The 18890-nt window shown below is 46.9% G+C and overlaps 1 pseudogene; it reads right to left on the bottom strand.

The window, feature by feature from the left end:
- Positions 1 to 597: 597 nt before the first annotated feature.
- LOC138570317 (zinc finger protein 615-like) overlaps positions 598 to 18890 on the bottom strand; it is a 64084-nt pseudogene continuing 45791 nt past the window's right edge.

The raw sequence follows: 18890 nt of genomic DNA, 5'->3' as shown, positions 1-18890 counted from the left end.
GGGGTACGCTACCTCCTGTTAAGAATGACATGGAAGGATAGTAAGATGGAGTAGGCTGAGTCCCTAATGCAGGAATCTCCTTGACAAAGGATTTAATGGTCAATGGCATCAAAGGAAAACGAGAATTCAAAGAGAATACTAATGTTTTTGTTGCTCATCAACTTGGAATCACCCCGGTTAATAAGATCTCTGCCCTTTGCCCCGAGCTGAGCTCAGAGAAAGGTTTAGCTCTCGCGACAAAAGAACCTATCAGCCACTGAACTGGAAAGCAGAGGACGTCTCCCCTAGCCCAGTACCGTGCCAATATTACGCTCTTGCTACAATCTTTTAGATTTAGAGTACGTGGGCTTCAAACTGTATTTCCATTCCAAACTCACTGCTATAGCAGTATCAATGTACAACTCTCAAGTCTGATAGCTTACTCGCGGGTCCTGTAACTGTGCCACGTCACTTCTTGTGTCGCTCCCTAATGCACGCATAGAGAGAGGCAAAACAGAAAGACTTTTAGGAGAGAGGACAAAGTGCATAACATAAGACAGTGCTGTTGATTAGCATTTATGTACCAACGTATCCCAGAGTCAAGAACGACCAACAATGTGAAAAAGAGGTATTTTATTTACAAATATAACCCCTCATTTCATTCTTTCTAAACAAACACATTGTTCCAACATGTTTTTCATCTTCAAAAGACCCTGTATTTGTTTTGCTTATTCCATACAGAATCCAAACACATTTGTTTGGTAGGTAACAGTTCACTGCTCTGTAATTATATCAATTTACATCAATCCTCTAATCATGGGGCTTCAGTCACATTTCCAACACATAAAGGCCTGTCCAACCCAACGTGGGTTTGCCAAAAGCGCTGACCAGCCTTATCCTTCCTGCTAAGGAAAATGCCCAACACTTTGAAAGTCAAGATCAAAGTGCTCTGTTCACTAAAGCAACACAGGGCCTCATTCTGAGATTGGAGGTAGCCATGGCTCTATTTGCGCCATGGCTGCCTCTAGTACCAGGTCCGGCACACGTCTGGTTGATTGGGGACTTACCGGGACATTCCGACCTGTGTAGACCCGGTAAGTCACCATTCAAACAACCATTTCTCATTCCCATTTGAGCCCCTGTAGGGCTCAATGGGAATGGGGAAGGGGCTAATAACGGGCCCGCGAATAGCAGGACCATTATTAGTGCCCTGGTCCCTTAGCGGGGCCCGTAAAGGTCATGTGGTCACACCACACGTCCTTTACGGTTCCTCCTAAGGGACCTCGGAATTGGGCGGTAAGGGATTACCGGCACCGGTCTCCTTACCGGTGCCCAGTATCCCTTACAGCCCAACTCATAATGACCCCCACAGTCTGAAGCAAAATTGTGTAAAATGGCATCACATTTCAAGAAGGCTAATCACAATGCTTGAGCGTCTAATGTAATACCTGGTATAGGCACTGCAGCCTTTACTAAATTAAACCAAATCAATAAAGCAATTATACGCATTTCAATATATCGCAATAGTCTACGCAAAGAACAACATAACTGCAGCAGAATACCAAAGGACCAGAAGTGTTGTACGTTATTCAATCAAGCTAAAACCCATTGCATACAAGGGTTTTAAAGGTGTAGCACAGAGCCATACCCCCTGGATCCCTTGACAGGGTCCCAACAAATGCAGCCACAGCCAGCCTTTGTGTAGTGGCTGGCAGCATATTTACAGGGTCTCTAGCTTGGAAATCCCCATACCATAAAATGCTGTCACTTGTTGGGCAAACACCTGCTTCTGATTCTGACCTGTATAACTTGGAAGTCCCTCCCCTCATTTGTGCGATGTTTGTAAAGAATGGGCCTCATTACAAATTTTTCCAGCCCCTGGCAATGGGGAAATACAGGGCCATTACAACCCTGGCAGACCTTGTATTTCCCCATTTCCATGGGCCGGAAACTTTTACTCCCCATTCCCATTGAGCTGACATGCTTTGCTCGCAGGTGCCGTTCCGCCCGCCAGGAACGACCTGGCGGGTGTAAAGGCACCCTCGAGCAGAACTCGTAGTTTGCCGGTCTGGTAACTACGGTCCCGGGAAGCTTACCGGTACCATATTTACCGGACCAGCAAACTTGTAATGAGGCCCAATGAGCGCAACCTCCCTTCAGCATCTTGCTGCTTTATCACCTCTAAGGAAGTTGCTGAAAAACTTAAACGCCAAGTCAAGTACTTTACACGTCGGGGGTTGTTTCATCCTAGCTCTTAAGCAAAATGCAGTTGCTTTGAATCCACGGGCTACCAGTATAGTATGTTGATGTACTGGCCTGCTCAAATCCACATAGGGAAGTGTGGTTGCTGGCATGTATGTATTATATGATCAAGCTATTAAGCTCCCATAAATGTTTACATAAATCAATGCATGAATGGTAACAAACACTTCTCACTGTGCTTTTGACACTGCTATTAAAACTCTCTTGCTATGTAGCTACTTTGCAATACAAGACTAATACAAAAGCATAAAGCGCTTAAAGTATACTTCTGCTGGTTTGTAGCCCTACTGCTGATATTCTAAATATTGAAATACTGCAGTACAGACGGCCCTTTAAGCATGTATCACAACAGTTGCTCTTTCTTCAAGGTACTACTTTCTACTCTGTCTTGTCAAGACGACACTAGTTGGTTGTCAGCGCATACTTGAGGCAGGGACATTTAAGCAACTGAGGCAGCTGACAAAAGGGAGACACTGGCTGGAAGGATCGCGCCTCTCGGTATTGACCTAGGGACGAATGAGTTGCTGTGAATTCTGTGAATCCAACCGGGTCAAGGAGGAGGCAGAGGAGAGCAGACTGCAGGAGCCGTTCCGTTACAAGGACGCCAAGAGACGAAGAGAAGGAAAACCTTCCTGGCATATGCAGGTGCCCAAAGGTAGCCTCCAAGCCGCTTGAGCACAGAGAAAACCAAAGCAGGCAAGTGGAAGCTGCGAGGGATGTGGAAACCAGAGAGCAAGGCAGCAAACCTGGAAAGCAGGAAAGGGATGCAGAAGAGATGCTGCAGCCTTCCCACAGGAGTACCGACGCCAGCCACAGAAAGCCAGTGGTGTCTGCCCGAGGGAAGCTGGGACACCAGTGGACTTCAGCAACCCAACCAAAGGCAAATAAGAGTAAATGAAGTATACGAGAAAGAACGGGAAGCTGAATAGTTCTTAAAGAGACATAACAGAATTAATATAACATTTTGGGCCTCATTACGACCCAGGCGCTAATGGGTTAACGGTGCCGTAAAAGGCTGCAGCGCCGTTAACCTATTAGCGCCTAATTACAAGGTCCCTTTGTGGGACCTGACCTTAATGGCTGGTGTAGACCAGCCGTTAAAGTAGGGACCCGCAAAGGGACCTTGGTGCTAATCACGGTGCCGCACTTTGCGGCACCGTACTTAGCACCTTCCCCATTCCCATTGAGCCCTATGGGGCAAAAGTGGAAATGGGGAAGGGCCATGGAGGAAGGGGGAATTACCGCCCCGCCAACCTTGTAATGGGGTGGTAATTCCCCCTTTCTCCATGGCGGAGTCGGTAACTTACCGGCATGGACCATGGTGCTAATAGCACCATGGTCTTCCACCAGGGTCGTAATGAGGCCCATTGTCAAGCTTCCCAGTGTGTGTAGTGAACATATGACAAAGCCCTGGCAGGAGAGTATACCAGGCAGATTGCAGGTAGTATGGGACTTTTGCATTGAAGTTATGTCATTTCCTTTTTGAACATGTGTACACTTTGTAAGGTCAAAGACATTTCCCTTTTACCATTTCTCAGTGTCCGCATCTCATTCCTAGCTCAATACCTTAACACAGATGGTACAGTCTCCTTTCGAAATATTCCATAAGGGATGCGTTTCAAACAGCAGAGATTTCACTGATCATAATCAGCCACTATTTGGGCCTCATTATGACCCAGACGCTAAGTGTTTAACGGCACCGTAAAAGGCTGCGGCGCCGTTAAACACTTAGCGCCTAATTACGAGGTCCCTTTGCAGGACCCGATCTTAACGGCTGGTTTTATCAGCCGTTAAAGTAGGGACCCGCAAAGGGACCTTGGTGCTAATTATGGTACCGCAATTTGCCATACCGTAATTAGCGCCTTCCCCATTCCCACTGAGCCCTATGGGGCAAAAATGGGAATGGGGAAGGGCCATGGCGGCATGGGGAATTACCGCCCCACCAACCTCGGAATGGGGTGGTAATTCCCCATTCAGCCATGGCAGACTCCGGCATGGACCATGGTGCTAATAGCACCGGAGTCCTAATGAGGCCCCTTGTGTACCAAAGGAAACTAGGAACAGCTGTGGAGGCTGGTTCTTCACAGTTTTAGTCAATAGCCAAACTCTTGCCCATTGAAGAAGCACCGCCTCCTCTCTGAAGGTTGAATTGCAAAGGAGATTTCTCCACCTACATGCCCACTCTCATGGCGAATGAGATCATCCTACGTACTGAAGTACTTCCGCTATTGGGTACATTGAAATGAATACTGAAGTATATGTTAACATTGGTGCCTAATAAGGTTACTGCTCAGACTGAAGCTTTTCCACATTCAGTGCACACATGAGGTTTCCCACCTGTATTTGTTCTCTTGTGGTCAATAAGAGACCCCTTTTGAGCAAACTCTTTGGCACACTCAGTGCACTAATGAGGTTTCTCACTTGTATGTGTTTTCTGGTGGCGAATAAGATCTATCTTCCAAGCAAACCCTTTCTCACATTCAGTGCACTCGTGAGGTTTCTCACCTGTATGTGTTCTCTGGTGGTCAATAAGAGATCCCTTTCGTGCAAACCTTTTCCCACATTCAGTGCACACATGAGGTTTCTCACCTGTATGTGTTCTCTGGTGGTCTATCAGATGTCCCTTCTGAGCAAACCCTTTCCCACATTCAATGCACACATGAGGTTTCTCACCTGTATGTTTTGTCTGGTGGATAGCAAGCTCTCCTTTCCGATTAAAGCCTTTCTGACATTCAGTGCACGTGTAGGGTTTTTCACCTGTATGTGTTATCTTGTGATCAATAAGCTGTTTCTTCCAAACAAATCCTTTTCCACAATCAACACACTTAAAAGGTTTCTCACCTGTATGTGTTCTCTGGTGGTCAATAAGAGATCCCTTTTGAGAAAACCGTTTCCCACATTCCATGCACTCATGAGGTTTCTCACCTGTATGTGTTTTGTGGTGGCGACTAAGATCCCCCTTGCAAGCAAACCCTTTCCCACATTCACTGCACTCATGAGGTTTCTCACCTGTATGTGTTCTCTGGTGGATAGCAAGATTTCCCCTATCAATAAACCCTTTCCCACATTCAGTGCACGTGTAGGGTTTCTCACCTGTATGTGTTCTCTGGTGGCAATTAAGAGCTCCCTTCCGAGCAAACCCTTTCCCACATTCAGTGCACATATGAGGTTTTTCACCTGTATGTGTTCTCTGGTGGCTATCGAAATTTCCCTTCTGAATAAACCCTTTCCGACATTTAGTGCATGTGTAGGGTTTTTCACCTGTATGTGTTCTCTGGTGGATAGTAAGCTTTCTCTTATCAGCAAACCGTTTCCCACATTCAGTGCACGCATGAGGTTTCTGACCTGTATGTGCTCTCTGGTGGTTAACAAGATTTCCCTTCAGAGCAAACCCTTTCCCACAGTCAATGCACACATGCGGTTTCTCACCTGTATGTGTTCTGTGGTGACAAGTAAGTGCTCCCTTCTGAGCAAACCCTTTCCCACATTCAATGCACACATGAGGTTTCTCACCTGTATGTGTTCTCTTGTGGCGAGTAAGATCTCCCTTCTGAGCAAACTCTTTCCCACATTCAGTGCACACATGAGGTTTCTGGCCTGTATGTTCTTGCCTTTGGCAAATAAGTGTATCATGCAAATGGACATTATTCTCATGTGGACAAGAACTGTGTTCTTGAGATGGCAACATTCTCCACATTATGTGCTTGTGGAAGGTTTCTCAGCAGTTTATTTTGTAAGGTGCCTAATAAGAGGACACTACATTGAACCCTTTATCAAATTCAGTGCACAGAAGAGCGTGCTCATTTCTGGTGAGAAACAAGGTTTTTTCCTGCGGCTGAAGCTTTTAACATATTCAGTGCATGGATACTGTTTGTCATTTGAATTTACTGGGGGTTCAAAACCTTATTTAGACTAACTAGCTTTACATTCAGAATGTACCTAAAATAACATTCATATGTGTTCTCTGAGGGATATTAGGCAACACAGAGAGGCTTGTCTTGCTGCACATCAAGCACGGTTTCCATCAGTATATAAAGCACTGTTGCTTTCTTTATCAAGCACTGTTGCCATCATTATATAAGGCACTGTTGCTTTCTTTATCAAGCACTGTTGCCATCATTAGCAAACATTGTTCCCGTCATTATCAAACACTGTTGCCATCATTAGCAAACATTGTTCCCGTCATTATCAAACACTGTTGCCATCATTAGCAAACACTGTTCCCATCATTATCGAACACTGTTGCCATCATTAGCAAACACTGTTCCCATCATTATCGAACACTGTTGCCATCATTAGCAAACACTGTTGCCATCATTATACACTGTTGCCATCATTATCAAGCACTGTTGCTATTCATTATCAAGCAATGTTGTCATCATTATCAAGCACTGTTGGCATCATTATCAAGCACTGTTGGCATCATTATCAAGCAATGTTGCCATCATTAGCAAACACTGTTGCTATCATTATCAAGCACTGTTGGCATCATTATCAAGCACTGTTGTCATCATTATCAAGCACTGTTGGCATCATTATCAAGCACTGTTGCCATCATTAGCAAACACTGTTGCTATCATTATCAAGCACTGTTGGCATCATTATCAAGCACTGTTGGCATCATTATCAAGCACTGTTGCTATCATTATCAAGCACTGTTGGCATCATTATCAAGCACTGTTGGCATCATTATCAAGCACTGTTGCTATTAGTCTAATGCCGGTTTGGAGCTTTGCTCTTCAATAGTACTGAGAATGTAACAATCACTGTCGTATTTTCTGGGCCATCCGTCACCTTGAAATATAGGAAAAGCACAATATTAGTTTCAACACATTCACAATCTCAGGCATCACATGTTACAGGCAGACTGGATCGCAGTACTATTGGTGTGCATTATTTAATTACTAAGGTAGTAGCTACCAAAACTTTGAATACTAGGGTGGCATCTTTTGGGGACGAGCACCTAATAGGTGGAATCAACTTCAAAACCAGATCAACTCCAAAACACAACCCCTTCCCTTAGATCAACAGAAATCACGAGCATGCGTCAGAGAGTGCACGAATTCTATGTTTGGCAATGAGGCAAAGTGTATGGGAGACGCACCCCAACTTCTATCGTCCCATTTGACTTTCTAATTGTTTATACAAATGTAACATTGCCACATACTGAAGATAATTGGGGTACCACTTTTAATGCCCTGCATAAATACCACTGGGTGGATTTCAGGAGGGGACACACTCTTTTTTATTGTTAAGGAGTGTGTGCACGTGGTTATGTTACTTACATACCTCTTCTTTTTGTGGATTCTGATAATTGCACCAAAGGTTCAATCTCAGAAAGCCCCTGAACCCTCTGTGCTGAGACCAAGTACGCACTAAATGTTACCCCGAGAACTGCTCTCAACACATCTCTAGTATCTAGTGGGGATGGCGCCCCATCACTGCCAATACGCAACAACTTGGAAGACAAGACAACGCAGAGCAACATGGGTTTGAAACCGCTGCAGTGCTTAGAGGCTGTACTCCAGCATCAAGCACAATATACAAAGCAAGTTTAATTTATTTTTAATATGTACTACCAAAATGAAAGACTTTTTTCATAAACTGATTTCAACCACAAAAAATCCACGGCTTCCAACTGCAAAGCCATAAATGCAATACTGGTTCATTCTTGGGGGGCTTAGGGCCTCTCTGCTAGGAGAGGAGGCAAGTGGTTATTAAACCCCAGATGCGTGTCATGGCAGCAATTTGTAGGTGTCATTCTGCAACACAGACTCGTAACAGGTCCTCCTCTCCCTTTTCACCCGGTGCCTAAAGGGAAGCGGCCCTCAAGCCATGATGTAATTTCTGGAGCTTTATCAGCAGGCACCGTCCATCTCTGTGAGCAGAGAGCAATGAAAGACTTGCTTACTAGTCCGGTCCACTCCATTGTGTGACCTGTGTTTTGGTGGGTGAACAGGTTTGTGTGTTTCTGGGATTGTTGTTATTGTTAAGAGGTGCAGAAGGATTTTCAGGTGTTGCTTTTACCATATCCTGCCCAAAAGACAAACAATAACACTTGGAGAATAACCTTTTCACTTTGAAAGCACTGTAGTTGGTCATATATCCGCTTATATCCATGCAAACATCCCTTCTCCATATTGTATGATGTTAGGCAAGGCAATGCTTCATCATGCGCCATGGCACAAATTCAGGACCCACAGTTTATATTCAGTTGCCTGCGACCTCCCTTCTGACATCGCAAAGACATTCTATAATGTAGTGCTACTCCTTCTTACATGGGCATATGATACAATGCACCTGGACATGCCCCATGAACTAGCAATTACCAATGCCAACCAGACACCAAACCCCAGCCTCAGGGATACAAAGAGAGGGGTGACGGACCAGAGTAGCAACTCACAAGGCAGCCTAGGCCAAGAGGAGAGATCTTCACCAGGCAGACAAGGACCAGAGGGCGTGATGGACCGGAGTAGCAACTCACAAGGCACCCTAGGCCAAGAGGAGAGATCTTCACCAGGCAGACAAGGACCAGAGGGCGTGATGGACCGGAGTAGCAACTCACAAGGCAGCCTAGGCCAAGAGGAGAGATCTTCACCAGACAGACAAGGACCAGGGGGTGTAATGGACCAGAGTAGCAACTCACAAGGCAGCCTAGGTATATAGAAGAGCTCCTAACCAGGGAGTGAAGCACTAGAGGGGTGACAGACCAGAGTAGCAACTCACAAGGCAGCCTAGGCCAAGAGGAGCACTCCTCGGCACAGACCAGAGTGAGTGATGGACCAGAGTAGCAACTCACAAGGGAGCCTAGTTTTAGAGGAGAGTGCCTTGTCAGGGAGGCAAGGACCAGAGAGGCAAGGACCAGAGTAGCAACTCACAAGGCAGACAAGCACTAGAGGAGAGCTCCTTGCCAGGGAGGCAAGGGCCAGGGGGAGTGACGTGAGGGAGTGATGGACCAGAGGTGAAACTCACAGGGAAGCCAATGGCTAGAGGAGATATGGTGTATTCACAGTCTGGAAAGAGGTTTTCTTAAAAGGCAAGTTAGGGTTTGAAGACTTATTTGCAGAGTTTGAGGTGGTGTTCTCAGGTGTCTTGTAAGGCAAGTCAGATTGGAAATACTTGTATACCGATCATGTGAGAGTGGTTCCATTACCTTTCACAGGTGGAAAGGAGGATCTATGACGATACGCCATTAAGGCATGGGGAATGGCAGGGATATCTTCAAAATGAAAAGTGGGGATACAGTACACCCTCCCAGGTGTCTCCTCCCCATGTGATCCTCCTTCATATAGCCGCCCTCAGGGTTCGGATCAGAGAGCATCTGCCTTACCCTGGCCACATTAGAGAAGCCGCCGCCCCCCCCCCCCACCCTCCAGGAAGCAGTGATGACATTGTCAGATGCATCACATACCCTTCCCCTACAGTCTGAGCTGTCCTTCCGGGACACACAGGACTGTATATTTTTTTGGGGGTTTCTTAATCTGACCCCTATTTGGGCCACATGGGAGAGCCACTGCTTGAACTGGGGCACACTACTCCCGATAATTAATTGAGCCGGTAGGTTGGGGATTACTGCCACCGTGACCCACAGGATTTTTCCTAAAATGGCCAAGTGGACTATGGTAAAGGGGTGGGGGGTGTCTTTCGAAATTACAATGGAATCAATCATTTCCCTACCTATTATTTTCCATCAGCGTGAAGCAATTGTCATTTTATGGGACACTTTTACCCCCACAATCTCTGTGGGCCCAGGTGGTTTTTCTTTCTAGGATGACAGGAACTTTGTAGATCGTGTTGTTTCCTGTGTATAAGGAAGTAGAAGTGGCTTTCTTGTATTTTCTTGCCCTTCATGTGGGCCTTCCCAGATTTTTCTTTCCCTATAGTCATTATTTCCTCAGACTGATCATACATGATGTTTGCATAGGAAAACTCAGTTCAGTCCTTTTAGTTCTCCCTTCTGCTTACATTACTGCTCAGATGGTGAGTTGGAGTTTTACATTTTATTGGAGGAGCAATATCTCGTCGGTTGCCCCACACTTCCACAGAAGCAGCACTCCTGGTCTAGGGGATGGTATCCAGTAGGGAACCCAAATTCCTCCATTGAGGGAGCTGGTTTGTCTCCGATTTCTTCTTCTATCAAGGGAGTATCCGTATCTGAGCCTTTACCACAGGATTGTTTGGGGTTCCTTAGTTCTTGGGTCTTATACAGAGGCTTTAACGGGACTGGTGTTTCTCCGTCCTCATCACGTCTTGGTTCGGGCCCGGGATTGTGTTATACAGGGTATATAGTAAGGCCCCTTTATGTACATAGTTGTATCTTTGTTAGTAGTGGAACTCTACAGCAGCTGATGTCATCAGAGAATCTTATGATGTTGGAGAATGTTATGTTAAGAAACAGTGTCAGTTGGAAGCTGCTCAAGGATGAGGGAGGCTTCAGCCCTTTCATGTGGATCTCAATTAAGATTGTTCACTCACCTGAAGCCTGGTGTTGTGCTACCTCAATTTGGCAATGAGCTGAACTGCTGCCTGGGCTGCAGTAGTGAGAGGCAGCGTGTGTTGAACCTACGTAGAAACACTGCTGACTACAACCCGTTCAGGAACAAAGCATGAAGGAGAAAAGTGTCCGCTGTAACTGCGTCTGTGTACGTGTCCTCCAGAGGGCCATTCTTGTCCTCCAACATAGGTGAGGTGCAGGACACAGGGCACTGTGGGCTGTGCAGAAGAGTGAGTGCCTCTATGGTGTTGACTGAGACCGGCGCAGCACGTTGCCATACATGCAAGGGGGTCTGAGGGAAGGTTTGAGAGCGTGCAGGTCGAGCATGCTGGAAACCGGCAGCAGGCACCAGGGCTGAGGCACCCCCAATACACAAGTTGGCCCTGCAACCGGCGGTACTAGCGGAGTCAAGCAGTGCACAACAAGTGCTTGCATTGAGCAGTGCCGCACAAAGGGATTTAGAGAACCAGCGGCATCAACGGGCATTGAGCTGCGTGGTGTCTCGTGCACAAGACGTGAAACTGGCACTCAGTGGGGCTTTGCAGTGACCTCCGGGATTTCCTCATTGGTGCGCAATCACATGCACGCATTAGAAAAAAGGACCTGTGTGCGTTCTGATACGTGAATCAATTTTGTTTATGTAACCGTGGATACTACAGGGACAATCACGTTCGAGTGTTCAGAGTGAACTGCAACAGGCAAACAACATCCTCCTCGTCCCAGTGCCATTAGAAATTCAGCAGCTGGATTTTATAAGTACAACCTGCCAATGAAAATAAAGAGATTTACTTACATGAATGTTATCAGACAATATCAAACAGGATTAAATACCTTTTCCACCTGGTGTTTTTCTTTCTCTTAATACATGGAAATTAAAATGTGTCAGGCATCAATGAACTCAACAAGCACTTCTATCAGATGGTGAGCATACCTAACCCAGCATATTTCTTGCCTCAAGGTTGTGGCAAACCTGTCAGATGGAAATATTGGAAAGAGGATTTTTTGAAGTTCATTCTTGCAGTATATGATCTCAACTATTCCATGGAGAGGAAAGACGCTCTCCTATACCATTGTCTGGGGCATGGTGTCACGTTTCTCTCACGCCCATGTGAGAAGGACGTGGCGTCTGCCCTGGCGCATGCAGCAACGTTCCCGAGGATCTCCTTAGGGGCACTAGGCTTCCCAACGGGACCCAAACTATATGCGCCTATGGAACGCTGGCTGTCCTGCGTTTCACGCCTCTTTGGTGTATGCTTCCTACTTAGGCCACACCCCCCAAACGCTGTTGCTCCTAAACCGTTGTTACGGCGAGCAGCATTTGTTTTCTGTGTAAATTCCTTGTTTCTTGCTTATCTGGTACTCCTGACTCCCGCCTTGGATTTTGTTCTGCCTTGACGCCTCAGAGTATTATTCTGTTACGTATCTCTGACCTCAGATTGTTATCAAGGACTGCCTTCTGTACGCTGAATGTGTTCTGGTTACTGGCCCCTTTTTCAACTCCCCGACCCTTCCTGCATTTACTCTGGCTCCTCCACCTTCGATATTTAAAGCGCTTCAGCATCCCCGTCTTTCAGCTAATTGGGCTTTTGCTGCAGACGCTTTATTGGTAATGTTCTAAATATATTTTCCCTTTGCACCCCTTTGGTTCCAGACACTGCCCTTTCCTCCCTGGACGCTCTGCTGCTGAGGAAGGGAAGTGTTCCGTACTTTTTGTGCTCCTAGATTTCACTGCCCTTTCCTCCCTGGACGCTCTGCTGCATAGGAAGGGTGGTGCTTTGTTCTGTTGGAACTCATAAACACAGACTCTCTGCATGGATTTTTGCGGATTACTTTCTGTTACCCCCTAGTTGCACCCTTGTCACGCCCGGGTTAGGGATACTCCAGTCCTGCATCAGGAGCAACAGTGGTGCCTGTTTTCTTCCGGATTCCTCCCAGCCTGGGTTGCAACATTGACCCTTTCTACATTTTGTGTTCTTCACAAGTAGGTGCATCACTGGTCAAGGGATTATCATAGGTAAGCTGTAAGGGTGAATGACGTGTTTAACCATAACAGAACAACGGTATGTAATGATTGCCTTGCTTTCCTCCCTCTAGCTCTGCTGTGCATCCCGCCTTTTTGTCTGAGCCCTTGGCCTGACAGGTTTTACAATCCTGCAAGCCGTGCTCTCAGGAAGAAAGTCTATTTTCTTCATTGGCAAAGGGTCTGTTTGGTTTTCCGGACCGTCCAGAGACCAGACGGAGTATGACACATGGAGGTCAGGAAGTATTGAAGTATTGAAGAGACTACCTGAACCAACACTGGAGGAAGGAATAATTTTGAGCTCATTTGATCAGAGTATTTTAAAAATGGATAAGCATTATAAGATCAAAGAGAACAAGATTCTTGCAAGGTATAGATTTTCCACTAGGGAGCAGCGCAAAGAAGAGAGCATTGAGGAATTTCTGACAGCCTTGAGGCGCATGGCTGTTAAATGTCAGTTCAAGTTTCAGGAGGAACAACTGAGTGATCAGTTGATGCTTAAATGTGATGAAGATAAAGTATGTGAAGAGTTGTGGAAAGAAAAAGACCCAGACTTGGACACAATTGTAGAAATAGCTAAAAATGTGGAACATACAGCGACATGCATTAAGGAGTTGGTAAAGGAAAAAAAAGTGGTGCTGGATAATTCTAGAAAGGTTCTTGAACAGATTGAAACTGGTGTAGATCTGCCAGCAAGACTTCAGGAAAAGGAGAGAACGCACAACAGGGAGAAGAAAATGACTGGAGATACGGAGGAAGGGACAATGGGCCTCATTACGACCCTGGCGGAGTGGGTTTACGCCAGCGTTATTCGCGGCGGACCCGTCCGCCCTACTACGAGATTCCGTAGCGCCAAGGAGCGTTTTCCGCCTGGTTTTTCCGGGCGGAGAAATCCATGGCGCTACGGGACCTTGTCGTTAATTACGCCACCGTATTTTGAGGTGGCGTAATTAACGCCTTCCCCACTCCCATTATACCCTATGGGGCAAAAATGGGAATGGGGAAGGGTAAAATGGGGGATGGGGATTTACCGCCCCGCCAAGGTCGGAATGGGGCGGAAAATCCGCCAACCCCCATGGCGCTATCGGCAGCTTTCCGCCGTGCTCCAAGGTGCATTTTGCACCGCGATTTCCGCCAGGGTCGTAATGAGGGCCAATGGCATTGTTAGAAACAGAGGAAGGAGGAAGAGGTTTTTCAAGCCACTGAAGAAGAGACATAGCTGGTGGTCGTGGAGGATCTTGATCTTTTAGGGCCTGTTATAGATGTGGGAGGGGAGAAAATGTTGCAAGAGACAGAATGGGCAGCGCTACATGTTGAATGCAGGCGCTGTGGAAAAAGAGGACACATTTCAAAGTGCTGTAGAGTTTGGGGATGGAAATGTAGGAACTGTGGAGGATGATGTTGATGATTATGACGATGCATACGAATGGTTGAATGTGGTACAGGTGGTGGATGCCGTTCGCGAAGTTAAGATCAAGAAACCCAGAACCTAGATCGCAGTCAATGGAGTATTTATTAAGATGTTAGTTGATAGTGGTGCAGACTACACCTTGAATAGTAAAAAGTCTTCGGAGGAAAGCCTTCTGAAGTGTGTATTGAAGGAGGTGAAAGTAAAAGCAAATGCTTATGGGTAAAACCCCATAACAATAATTGGAGAGTTAGATGCTATGTTATCATTTAAAGGTAAAACCACCATTAGAAAAATATATGTAACCAATGTGTGGGCTGATCTAATGTCGTGGAGCTGTCAGGCAGCTCTTGGAATGAAACTTGATCCCAATGGTAAAGAACAGCTACACAATCGTTGTGCTGCTCAAGAGGAGCGGGCAGGAGCCTCCTCTCCCCATCGTCGGATCGGAGCTTCATTGTTGGAATCACCCTGCAATCGAGGGTGAGATATGGCGCCCACACCTCCCTTTAATTTGCTTGGCCTAATATCCCCAGTTGCACTAGATGGACGACCACTACATATTGCCAACAGTCTGCTATACGGCCTGAACCTTCTCCGACGCCTTAATGAATCCGGACGACATCAGCATACAGGTCCACCATAATCCGAAACGTGGTAATGGCCACCAGCTTATTCGTGACCTGCAGCATTTCAGAGGCCCGGGCTACTCCTCAGCCCTGATTGGGTGCCTGCATCCACTTCCAGCCCCCACCCCAGCCACCAGGTGGAAGCCGCACGCGCAAGCACAGCGCCGAAGGGCCTGTCTGTGCCTGTCTTGGCGTGTCGCGGCATTGCATTGCCCAGAACCTCTGGCCAACCAAGACTGGGTAAGGAACATTTTCAAAAACTCAGTATTTGCATGCCTGCCCATACATAAAGTCACTGAACACAGTTCAAATCATAGGAGTCTCTCACTCACGAACACCTGGCCAATAACATTAACACTTTTTAAATTTTTTATTAACATTTTTTAAAGCGCTCACACAGCCCGCAGGCATTGAGGTGCTGTTACAGGAATTGTTTTTGGTTTTTTTTAGTTGCGTAATTGATTTTTTATTTTGTCTTAGTTGCGTATTTATAACGCGCTTAAACACCCAGAGGTTTCTAAGCACGGATCCGGGGTTCGAACTTGTGTTGCTTTGTGTCGTCTTGCTTGAAAGGAGGCGTGCACGTTGCCACTGAGCTATCCTCCCGGGTACACTATGGCCCTCATTCCGAGTTTGGAGGTAGCCATGGCGCTATTTGCGCCATGGCTGCCTCCAAAACCGGGTCCGACTCCGGTTTGGTGAGATGGGGACTTACCGGTCCATTCCGACCTTGGAGGGACCGGTAAGTCCCTATTTACCAAACCATTCCCCATTCCCATTTGAGCCCCCATAGGGCTCAATGGGAATGGGGAGGGCGCAAATAACGGCCCGGCGCATGCCAAGGCCGTTATTTGCGCCCTGGTCCCCTAACAGGAACCGTAAGGTACGTTTGGTCCGACCAAACGTACCTTACAGGCCCCGTTGGGGGACCTCGGAATAGGGCACAAAGGGATTACCGGCACTGGTGTCCTTACCCGTGCCCGGTATCCCTTTGCGCCCGGGTCGGAATGAGGCCCCATGTACCTATTCTCACTGACATTGTAATCCTATCGGCTTCACAGCTATATTAGTAAACTACTTAAGTCTGTCTCATGTTTGCAATGAAGTGCGCCACTCTGTACCTCTACTGCCGCCCATTCCAGCACCCAGTGACCTCTATCATTACCTTTCTGGATGTCCAGATCACTGCGGCACTGTCTATGGTATAACTCCAAGCTCAACTTACGTTCACCTGCCAACCGCATTATAAACCTATGTCAGACCAGCCTACAAGTCCCTATTGAAGGTAACCATTGTGCTTACTGCATTTTACCGCTCCTATTAGCATTAACTATATGTATCTCGCTAGACTTGCCCACGTTACCTATTGTATTACAAACCAATGCCTGCCTAACAACTGCATCTTTGAATGTGACCTTGTTATTTTCTGTGATTACTGTTTCCGTTAATTGCACATATATATCTGCTAGACGAGCCTACGCTGCCTATTGTGCTACAAATTAATGTGAGACTAGCCTATTGATCCTATTGATGGTGACCAGTGTGATTAACTGCCTTACTAGCCTTAAACAATTGTATTTCCTATTTGCTCTTTTGAATGTGATTACTATATTTATTATTATTACGGTTCCCATGAGCTGAACAGACGTATTTACTAGACTAAACCACACTGCCTATTACGCCTCAAATTAATGTCAGACTAGTCTACTAGTCTCATTGAAGGTGACTATTGTGTGCACTGCAATCCGCTGCTCCTATTAGCCTTAATCATTTGTATCTGCTAAATTAACCTTTACAAATCAATGCATGCCTGCCTAGCCAACTGCGCCGCTGAATGCGACCATGTGAAGGCGACCATGTTACTTATTGTGATTACTGCTCCCATTAGTTGAACCTATGCATCTGCTAGACTAGCCTACACTGCCTATTGTGCTACAAATTAATGTTAGACTAGACTATTGATCCTATTGAAGACTTCTTGTCAAGCCAAGCCTGCATCCTCCCTGTGCTATTTTTTGGGCCACAGATAACCTGCACTAGTACTAACCAGCTAGTAGCCCCATATGATTCTCTTCGAGCTAGTCTTTGATGTACTACTGAGTCTCCCTTTATTGGGACATTGGGCCTCATTACGACCCTGGCGCTAAGGGGTTAACGGCGCCGTAAAAGGCTGCGGCGCCGTTAACCCATTAGCGCCTTACTACGAGGTCCCTTTGCGGGACCCGACCTGAACGACTGGTCTAGACCAGCCGTTAAAGGAGGGACCCGCAAAGGGACCTTGGTGCTAAATACGGTACCGCAATTTGCGGTACCGTACTTAGCGACTTCCCCAGTTCCATTGAGCCCTATGGGGCAAAAATGGGAATGGGGAATGGGGAAGGGCCAATGTTCAATGGGGAATTACCACCCCGCCAACCTTGGAATGGGGTGGTAATTCCCCATTGAACATTGGCAGACTCGTTACGATACCGGCACCAGTATCGTAATGAGGGCCATTATCTATCAGTAGTGCCGCCTGCCCACCTACTCACCAAGAAAATGTTCTATCACAAGACCAAACGGACACCCTTCCTCCCTCTTCTACAAGTAACCTTGCTTTCTAACTCTATCAAACCGACCCCATTCCCACCTAAATTAATTCCTAACTGGGAAAATAGCCAAACAAAACTAAACAGTTCTAACAGCCTCTCTACTCTCACCCCCTTAGAATGGATTGAGCGGTTCACTACCAAGCCCACTCCTAATCAACCCTGCTGTGGCATCCACATAAATGAAAGACTTGCCTCTAGGTTCACCATTGCGACACGACTAGTCAACCTTTATCAAGACAAGTCCACGCAGAGCCGACCAAGCCCTACTACCTCTGGCGCTCCTCCTAAAAAATTGAAACTAAAGCGAGACAAACCGCTGACATCCTCAGCCCAACCTAACGCACCCTATCCACCAGCCCTGACAAGGCCTGGGTTCATCAAAGGCACACTTATTAACGAAAGATCTGTAGTTGCACAGCCAACCGACATAGCCGATTTAATGAAAGACAATGGGCATCATTACGACTGTTGTGGTAAGGCAACAACGGCGCAGTAGTGCTACCGGCACCGTTGTTGCCATGCAGCAACATTACGAGTTTGCTCACGGGTGCCGCCCTGGCCGCCTGGTCAGACCAGGCGTGCAGAGCGGCACCCGCGAGCAGACCAGGATGGTAGCAACGGTACCGTTTTAAATGGTACCGCTGCTACCATCCTCCCCATTCCCATTGAGCCCTATGGGGGCTCAAATGGGAATAGGGACGTACCGGCTCCGGGTCCCGCGAAAGGGAATTACCGGGCCCTCCAAGGTTGGAATGGCCCGGTAAGTCCCCTTTTGGGGGACCCAGAGCCGTACCCGAGTTTAGGGGTAGCCATGCCCTTTTAAGGGCATGGCTACCTCCAAACTCGTAATGAGGCCCAATGACCTTGACTTCCTAGCAGTGCCGGAGACCTGGCTCCATGCCGCCACAGGGCCATCTCTCATGCTAGCCATTCCAGACTCTTACACCATCACCCGAGTAGACAGAGAAAATGTCAAAGGCGGAGGGGTTGCCTTCATAGCTCGCACTAACCTGGCACTCAGACCATCAACCACCCTCTCACCTAAATCATGTGAACTGCTCACAGTCAAAATAACAACCTCCCATTCCAGTACCCTCACTAGCCACCTCATATACCGACCTCCCGGCCCCCCAGGAGACTTTGAGGAGGACATTATCACACTGCGTTCTGATAACACTAAACAAACGTCACAAATCTCAATACTTGGTGACTTTAACTTGGGCCTATCTGACCCGAACGACCAGGCTGCTAAATCCTTAGAAGAATCTTTAAATGAACTGAACTTCACACAGAGAATCAACCAACCTACCCACATGAAAGGACGAACACTGGATTGGTTGGCAAACTACAACTGCCCTATGGTAATTACCGCCATAGAACCACAATCTTGGACTGACCATTCCTTCATCGCTTTTACCATTAACGATAATCGGCCAGCCCCGAAAACCAGGCCTATTGCGCCTCTTCTACTTACTAGAAACAAGCACAACATTACAGCTGAAAAATT

This window comes from Ambystoma mexicanum, chromosome 2q, assembly GCF_040938575.1.
Source record: "Ambystoma mexicanum isolate Mex_15411 chromosome 2q, UKY_AmexF1_1, whole genome shotgun sequence".
Taxonomy (NCBI): domain Eukaryota; kingdom Metazoa; phylum Chordata; class Amphibia; order Caudata; family Ambystomatidae; genus Ambystoma; species Ambystoma mexicanum.
Note: the sequence above shows the minus strand (reverse complement) of the source record. Positions and strands in the feature narration are given on the sequence as shown.